Source organism: Salvelinus alpinus, chromosome 26 (genome assembly GCF_045679555.1).
Source record: "Salvelinus alpinus chromosome 26, SLU_Salpinus.1, whole genome shotgun sequence".
Taxonomy (NCBI): domain Eukaryota; kingdom Metazoa; phylum Chordata; class Actinopteri; order Salmoniformes; family Salmonidae; genus Salvelinus; species Salvelinus alpinus.
Window position 1 is genome coordinate 26,125,490 of NC_092111.1, and position 9,352 is coordinate 26,134,841.

Here is a 9,352-nt window from a genome sequence, read left to right on the forward strand (position 1 = left end):
ACCATCAAAATAAGATGTCATATCCCAAAAATAAAGATTTTGCAAGAAATTCTAAATAACAGTTACTATAAGCTCCTTTATATCCACTCAACAGAATAAAAAACGATGAAACTGAAAGACTGACTGACCAACTGACCAAGACTGACCGAAACCCAGCCTAAAACCCCAAACAGCAAGCAATGCAGGTGTAGAAGCACGGTGGCTAGGAAAAACTCCCTAGAAAGGCCAGAACCTAGGAAGAAACCTAGAGAGGAACCAGGCTATGAGGGGTGGCCAGTCCTCTTCTGGCTGTGCCAGGTGGAGATTATAACAGAACATGGCCAAGATGTTCAAATGTTCATAGATGACCAGCATTAATGGAATTTTTCCTTTGTTTTCTCTTAAGCAACAAGAGACTTGACCAAATAGGCCCCACCCTTGTACTGAACTCTCAGATTATCCACATGTACAACTACCTTGAATATCTGCAGTTACAACACAACAGTCTTAATACATCTCTATTAGAACTGTGGCCATGATAGAAGGCCACCTATTATTTCTCATTGATAGAGTACATGATTGTATCCAGTAATAGCTCCATTTGTAATAGTATTAGTCACTGTCAGATAAATGTATAAAGTACTCAATGCTCTGGGATTTTATTCTCTGAACTTTTATTTTCCTAGCATGAGGACAGAGAGGGACAAGAGAGAGAGAAAGAGAGAGAGCGAAAGAGGGGGAGAGAGAGGGAGACAAACAGAGAGAGGGAGAGGGAGAGAGAGAGAGAAGGGGAGAGAGACAGAAAGCGAGCGAGGGGGAGAGAGAGAGAAGGAGAGAGGGAGAGAGAGAGAGCGAGAGAAGGGGAGAGAGACAGAGAGCGAGAGAGGGGGGAGAGAGAGCGAGAGACATCCCACTTCTGCTAGTCATTCAATAAGTGCTCCATTGTCTCCTGTTCTATTGCGTTGTCACATGTACATCAAGAGAAACTGGCATGGAGACAAACAGGGGGTTACGTTACCTTCCACATGTCTGCTGCAGGAGTAAAAGCAATGCAGGGTAGTTGAGGTCCTAGCTCGAGGACAGCATCCACATCCATCGACATACATGTCTTTTCGAAATACTTTTTAAACCTTTGTTCAATTTAGTAAACATATATTTAAAAACACTGAATGTGTCCATATTAAGATCAACTTAAAGACAACATTTGACCCATAATGACATCACCTGACGATTAGCACAAACATCCCAATTGACAATGAGTCCTAACCCTCAGCTGTATACTGTAAGCACTGGGATAGTGTAGAGAGGTGGGGTGGGATGGGATGTCTGTAGGGAAAATGACAGGGTAGAGTTGAAGGTCAAGGTGTGCTGGAGGAATAACAGGGAAGACTCTGGGGACCATACAGACACAGGAAGGAAAGGTAGAGGAAGTCCTCATGGACTAACCCATATTTTGTGGGGGAGGTAAGCAACTAAATACATTTCTTAATCTTAAACCTTTTAATAACATAAATAATGGTTTTAAATGATACATATATGTTTTTATATTTTCCTGTTCCTTTGAATAGGCCACATTTCCTTACTTAGAAGTTGGCTTGGAATGTGTATATATTTGCATATTACATGTCACGTAGGTATGAAGATATTCGGGAGACAGACGCAGGAATGAGTAATCGTTTTTTTAAAATTAAGTCCCAAATAACGATGTGTCGTGTAAAGGCACCGGGACAAAGACCAAACAAACACGTAAAAAAAACACAGGGTTGAAACCCAAACAAAAGATCGAGGAGTACCAGTGTAACGGATGTGAAATGGCTAGCTTGTTAGCGGTGGTGCGCGCTAATAGCGTTTCAATCGGTTACATCACTCGCTTTGAGACCTTGAAGTAGTGGTTCCCCTTGCTCTGCAAGGGCTGCGGCTTTTGTGCAGCGATGGGTAACGATGCTTCGTGGGTGACTGTTGTTGATGTGTGCAGAGGGTCCCTGGTTTGCGCCCAGGTCGGGGCGAGGGGACGCCATAAAGTTATACTGTTACACCTTGAATAAGAATAAATACACATGCGCACAATAATTAACCCACGGGACGAGACCCGTAATCATCTGGCAATCCACAAGGGCACGAAAGCCCAAAACACGCAGCACAGGTACTCACACGCACCCACGGACATTGTAACAATAATCAACAGACAACGGACACCAAAGGGCACACTTACACAAGTACAGTACTAATCAGTGGGAACAGGGGACAGGTGTGCGTGATGAAAGTTCCAGAGGGAACTGTGACATTACATCTAAAATAATTAGGAAATGTTTTACATTCTTCCCTGAAAAATCCCTGTCTGTACCTGTCCTGAATGTCTGTCAGTCTGCCAGAACTACCCTCAATGCTGCAGTCTCTGTTCCATCTGAAACACGCTCACCTGTGGATTTAGTTGCAATTTGCCTACTGTTTTTATCCCTGCCTGGATTCCATACCATACAATACTGTACATAGCGTGTACTAACCCTATTGTGGTATGTAACTAATGTATGTGTACCAACACCACTGTGGCATGTACTAACCCTATTTAAATAATAAGGTACGGGGGTGTGATATATGGCCAATATACCACGGATAAGGGCTGTTCTTACGCGCGACGCAGCACGGATTTGCCTGGATACAGTCATTAGCCGTGGTATATTGGCCATATACCACAAACCTCTGAGGTGCCTTATTGCTATTATAAACTGGTAACCAACGTACTGTAATTAGAGCAGTAAAAATATTTTTTTTGTCATACCAGTGATATACCACGGCTTTCAGTCAATCAGCATAGTTGAATACTCCTTTCTGATTGGCTTGAAAGGCATTCTAGAGTGTGCATTATTTCCCTATAATGCACAGTGTATTTGCACGGTAGAATTCAATGGCTATAGTTCATTTTTACATGTTTTGTTTGAGCTGCTTTTGAAAGCACAGGTGAATTGAAAACAGTATATGTATTGTTGAATTCGATATTCATAACAGCAAGCTAGTACTGATGGTTTGGTTAGCTAAACTAGCAAGTCTGTTTGTTTGGTTACCACGGCAACTACAGTAGCTATCTAGTAAATTTGCTAGCTACTTCAGTGGATGTTGAACACATATCTACCGGCAACTGAACACATTTCTAGCGGCAAATGTGTTAATTTATAGCCATGGTATATAATGTAACTCTGTGGAAGGTATGTTCCACTCCGCTAGCTGCTTGTTCATTATTTTCCATTGAATGCATAGCCCCTCATTGATTATCCCTTACATGTAACTAATGTATGTGTACCAACACGACTGTGGCATGTACTAACCCTATCTACTATATGAACCAACCCTACACATAATGCATGTAATAACACCATTATATTTGACATTTTATCAATACCTAACAATCGCACTCTCGCCGTCTGCTTTCGTTGTGCAAAGTGTACAGTCAGGGATATTAAACAAGATGTTCTGGTGTTGCTGTATTTTTTTGCACACAGGCTTGCTCTAGTACTCTGTACACCCCCTCCAGGGGAAAGGTGGAAGTGTTACAACTTTAGAGACATGGAAGTAAAGTGGCAGCATGTGTTGTATGTTGTTACCATCTAGGACCACTTTGGAAACAAGTGTTTTAATTAATACTTTTAAGTGCTATCATCTGGGAACGCATTGTACATATTTGTACGTACAATACTGTTCATGTCTTTTTGCCCAAATTAAATTAAATTCAGCATGTACAGTACAACTGCACATTACATTGTTATAAAGTAGCTATAACAACTGAAAAAAAGTGTTGATCTATACATAGATATATATACACAGCCTTTAATCTAGTGTTAAAAAACTATGCATTATGTAACTTAATCCAATATACTTTTAACATGCAAAACTGCCATGTGAGTATCTCAATAAAGTTGAACTATATCTGATCGGGGCGATTGGTGGACCACCCCTTTCCTGCAGTCAAATAACCAAATCGCCGTCTAGTGGTCAATATTGTTCATAATTTCATGATTAATATTATCAATTTTTTTATCTACCTGACGAAAATCCAATGTTTCAAACGGTTTTGTTATATTTCAGTCTTCTGTGATGTATATAAAGTGTAATATTGTGATGCAAACTCAAAATGTAATACATTTCAACTCTATATCTGACATGATACAGGTGTCTTATTTTTTATGCCCATAACCATGTGTCTGAGGTGTATAATTTTGTTCAAAAATTGTATTTATTTAAGACTACCAAGAAACACTCTGTGTGACCCTAATTTAGCCCACTGCAGTAAAAGGTTAAATCCATTGTAAAGTGGAATTAGAATCTCCAGGCCCACGCCCTGAGCTAAATTTGAAAATACAAAAATCTGCTTCATGCTTTCTCACACATCCACAGCTAGAGGAAATAAAGGACCAGATTACAGGCGGAGAATTCCTAATCTCAGTATTAACAGCAGCCAATTTAATCAACTAATCTGGAGACTCCTAGTGTCATCTTTAAAAAGTTTAACCCTCAATTAGTGGGTTTGAAAGCTGTCAGTATAAGGGCACAGGGCGAGACCCAGATACAGACACGTGAGGCAGATGGTTTGAGTCTCTGATATTTATTATAATCCAAGGGGCAGGCAAGAGAATAGTCATGGACAGGCAAACGATCATAAACAAGTACAGGAGGTACAGAGTGGCAGGCAGGCTCGAGGTCAGGGCAGGCAGTATGGTCAGGCAGACGGGTTCAGAGTCAAGGTAGGCAAGGGTCAAAACCGGGAGGACTAGCGAAAGAGAGATAAGAAAAAGCAGGAACATGGAAAACCACACTGGTTGACTTGACAAGACAAGATGAACTGGCAACAGACAAACAGGGAACACCAGAATAAATACGCAGGGACTGATGGGGAAAACGGGTGACACCTGGAGGTGGGTGGAGACAATCACAAAGACAGGTGAAACAGTTCAGGGCGTGACAGTCAGATCACACAGTCAGCAAGAAATCATCTCCCTTTCTCTTTCCTGTTCCCCAGAAAGAGAGAGAGAGAGAGAGAGAGAGAGAGAGAGAGAGAGAGAGAGAGAGAGAGAGAGAGAGAGAGAGAGAGAGAGAGAGAGAGAGAGAGAGAGAGAGAGAGAGTGAGAGAGAGTGAGAGAGAGTGAGAGAGAGTGAGAGAGAGTGAGAGTGAGAGAGTTGAGAGAGAGGGGCGGGAGACAGAGAGGGTAGGGACACAGAGAGCAGAAAGAGAGAGAGAAAGATCCAGAGACTGACAACATCATCATAATGAATAAATCCAGCAGATCAAAAGTGACTTACACGCTGCTTATGGTAAGGAATACAGTGACAGAGAAAGATGGATAGAGACAGGGAGTTGCTGAGGAGCGGAAAGAGAGGAAAAGAGATTCAAAGGGCTTTGAGTAATTCAAATTCTACACGCGTCTTCAGAGACTGTATGTGTGGAGAGAGATAGTGATGTGCTGGAAGTCGCTCTCATTGATGCCAGGAGCAACGGGGTGCGGATGTACGGATGGATATAGGATGAACAAAGGACTCTGAGCCACTGACTGACTTCTCACAGCTAACTAATTAGACTGGATCTGTATCAATGAGTCTGGGTACTTACAGTTGTTTATGCTTACAGTGTGACATAGATTACCTCACATCAACGATCTATTGAAAGTAAGTGTACATAAATGTAAACAGCTCATACATTGTATACTGATCAGGCTGAGGAACAAGACTTGTTTTTTTAAGATCAGGCTATATTTTTCTTGACTGAAAATATTTAGGTAACCTGAAATTACCCAAGTGAGCATATGCGTGTGTGTGAGTGTGTTGTATGCATTTGTATGTGCACTTGTGTGTAGACACTTTAGGTGTGTGACAATCTCCCCGATCTTCATCCATGTCTGCCAGCCTGCCTGCCTGTCTGCCTGTCTGTCTGTCTGCCTGTCTGCCTGTCTGTCTGGTACAGTAGCTCATGACTATGACAGCGAACAAGAGTGGTTTAATTATTGATCAGTCAGAGAGAAGGGAGAAGAGGTAGAGGAGGGGTGAGGGCAGTGGGTTCATTGAGACGGTGCATGGTGGACGAGTGAGCTGGACAGAAGACAGAAGGCATGACGGGGCATGCAGACGGAGCAAGGGAGAGGGGAGGAGAGAAGGAAGAGAAGGGTGGTGGAGCGAGAGAGACAGCTGTCTGGCTCTATGCCCTCAGTGGTGTGGCGTCTGTACCTGACAGAGCATTTTACGCCGCCTGCCCACAGCCGTCTGCCACACGATTCTAAAGGACAACAACAACCCGAGCCACTGCCTGTTCACCCCGCTATCAGGCAAGGTCAGTACAGGTGCATCAAAGCCGGGACCGAGAGACTGAAAAACAGCTTCTATCTCAAGGCCATAAGACTGTTAAATAGCCATCACTAGCACATTAGAGGCTGCTGCCCTATAAAGACTTGAAGTCATCACTGGCACTTTAATAATGAAACACTAGTCACTTGAATAATGTTTACATATTTTGCATTACTCATCTCATTTGTATATACTGTATTGTTAACTGGGTGGTTTGAGGCCTGACTTCTGATTGGCTGAAAGCCATGGTATATCAGACCGTATACCACAGGTATAACAAAACATTTTGTTTTACTGCGCTAATGACATTGGTAACCAGTTTATAATAGCAATAAGGCACCTCTGGGGTTTGTGATATATGGCCAATATACAACGGCTAAGGGCTGTGTCACGACTTCCGCCGAAGTCGGCTCCTCTCCTTGTTCGGGCGGCGTTCGGTGATCGACGTCACCGGCTTTCTAGCCATCACCGCTCAATTTTTCATATATCCATTTGTCTTGTCTTGTTTCCATACACACCTGGTTTTCATTTCCCCAATCAACCTAGTTGTATTTAACCCTCTGTTTCCAATCATGTTTTGTGTGTATTGTTTCATGTTATGTGGTGTTAGTTTACGTGCTTTACTTTTATGTTCTATTTTTTGAGTGCGTTTGATTTATGTAGTTCTCTCATTTTTGGAACTATAATAAAAGTGTGCCTGTTCATTATACTCTGCTCTCCTGCACCTGACTTCACCTCCAATACACCATTGACAGGCTGTGTCCAGGCACTCTGCGTTGCGTTGTGCTAAGAACAGTCCTTAGCCGTGGTATATTGGCCATATACCACACTTCCTCTGGCCTTATTGCTTAATTCTATCCTATTCTATTGTATCTTATACTATGCCACTCTGACATTGCTCGCCCAAATATTTATATATTCTTAATTCCATTCCTTTACTTGTGTGTATTGTGAGTATTGTTGTGAAATTGTTAGATATTACTGCAATGTTGGAGGTAGAAACACAAGCATTTCTTTACATCCGCAATAACATCTGCTAAACACCTGTATGTGACAAATACAATTTGGTTTGATTTGATTTTAATCAAGGCCCCAGCCCTTTGTCATTAGCACTGAAAGCGCGAACCACTGCTTTTAACCAGGGCAAGGTGACCGGAAGCATGACCGAATACAAACAGTGTAGCTATTCTCTCCGCAAGGCAATCAAACAGGCTAAGTCTCAGTACAGAGACAAAATCGAGTCGAAATTCAACAGCTCAGACACAAGAGGTATGTGGCAGGGTCTACAGTCAATCACGGATTACAAAAAGAAAACCAGCCCCGTCGAGGACCAGGATGTCTTGCTCCCAGACAGGCTAAACAACTTTTTTGCCCGCTTTGAGGACAATACAGTGCCACTGACACGGCCCCCTACCAAAACCTGCGGGCTCTCCTTCACTGCAGCCGAGGTGAGTAAAACATTTAAACGTGTTAACCCTCGCAAGGCTGCAGGCCCAGACGGCATTCCCAGCCGCGTCCTCAGAGCATGCGCAGACCAGCTGGCTGGTGTGTTTACGGACATATTCAATCAATCCTTATCCCAGTCTGCTGTTCCCACATGCTTCAAGAGGGCCACCATTGTTCCTGTTCCCAAGAAAGCTAAGGTAACTGAGCTAAACGACTACCGCCCCGTAGCACTCACTTCCGTCATCATGAAGTGCTTTGAGAGACTAGTCAAGGACCATATCACCTCCACCCTACCGGACACCCTAGACCCACTCCAATTTGCTTACCGACCCAATAGGTCCACAGACGACGCAATCGCAACCACACTGCACACTGCCCTAACCCATCTGGACAAGAGGAATACCCATGTGAGAATGCTGTTCATCGATTACAGCTCAGCATTTAACACCATAGTACCCTCCAAACTCGTCATCAAGCTCGAGACCCTGGGTCTCGACCCCGCCCTGTGCAACTGGGTCCTGGACTTCCTGACGGGCCGCCCCCAGGTGGTGAGGGTAGGTAACAACATCTCCACCCCGCTGATCCTCAACACTGGGGCCCCACAAGGGTGCGTTCTGAGCCCTCTCCTGTACTCCCTGTTCACCCACGACTGCGTGGCCATGCACGCCTCCAACTCAATCATCAAGTTTGCGGATGACACTACAGTGGTAGGCTTGATCACCAACAACGACGAGACGGCCTACAGGGAGGAGGTGAGGGCCCTCGGAGTGTGGTGTCAGGAAAATAACCTCATACTCAACGTCAACAAAACAAAGGAGATGATTGTGGACTTCAGGAAACAGCAGAGGGAGCACCCCCCTATCCACATCGACGGGTCAGTAGTGGAGAAGGTGGAAAGTTTTAAGTTCCTCGGTGTACACATCACGGACAAACTGAACTGGTCCACCCACACAGACAGCGTTGTGAAGAAGGCGCAGCAGCGCCTCTTCAACCTCAGGAGGCTGAAGAAATTCGGCTTGTCACCAAAAGCACTCACAAACTTCTACAGATGCACAATCGAGAGCATCCTGTCGGGCTGTATCACCGCCTGGTACGGCAACTGCTCCGCCCACAACCGTAAGGCTCTCCAGAGGGTAGTGAGGTCTGCAGAACGCATCACCAGGGGCAAACTACCTGCCCTCCAGGACACCTACACCACCCGATGTCACAGGAAGGCCATAAAGATCATCAAGGACAACAACCACCCAAGCCACTGCCTGTTCACCCCGCTATCATCCAGAAGGCGAGGTCAGTACAGGTGCATCAAAGCAGGGACCGAGAGACTGAAAAACAGCTTCTATCTCAAGGCCATCAGACTGTTAAACAGCCACCACTAACATTTAGCGGCCGCTGCCAACATACTGACCCAACTCCAGCCACTTTAAAAATGGGAATTGATGGAAATTATGTAAAAATGTACCACTAGCCACTTTAAGCAATGCCACTTAATACAATGTTTACATACCCTACATTACCCATCTCATATGTATATATACTGTACTCTATATCATCTACTGCATCTTGCCATCTTTATGCAATACATGTACCACTAGCCACTTTA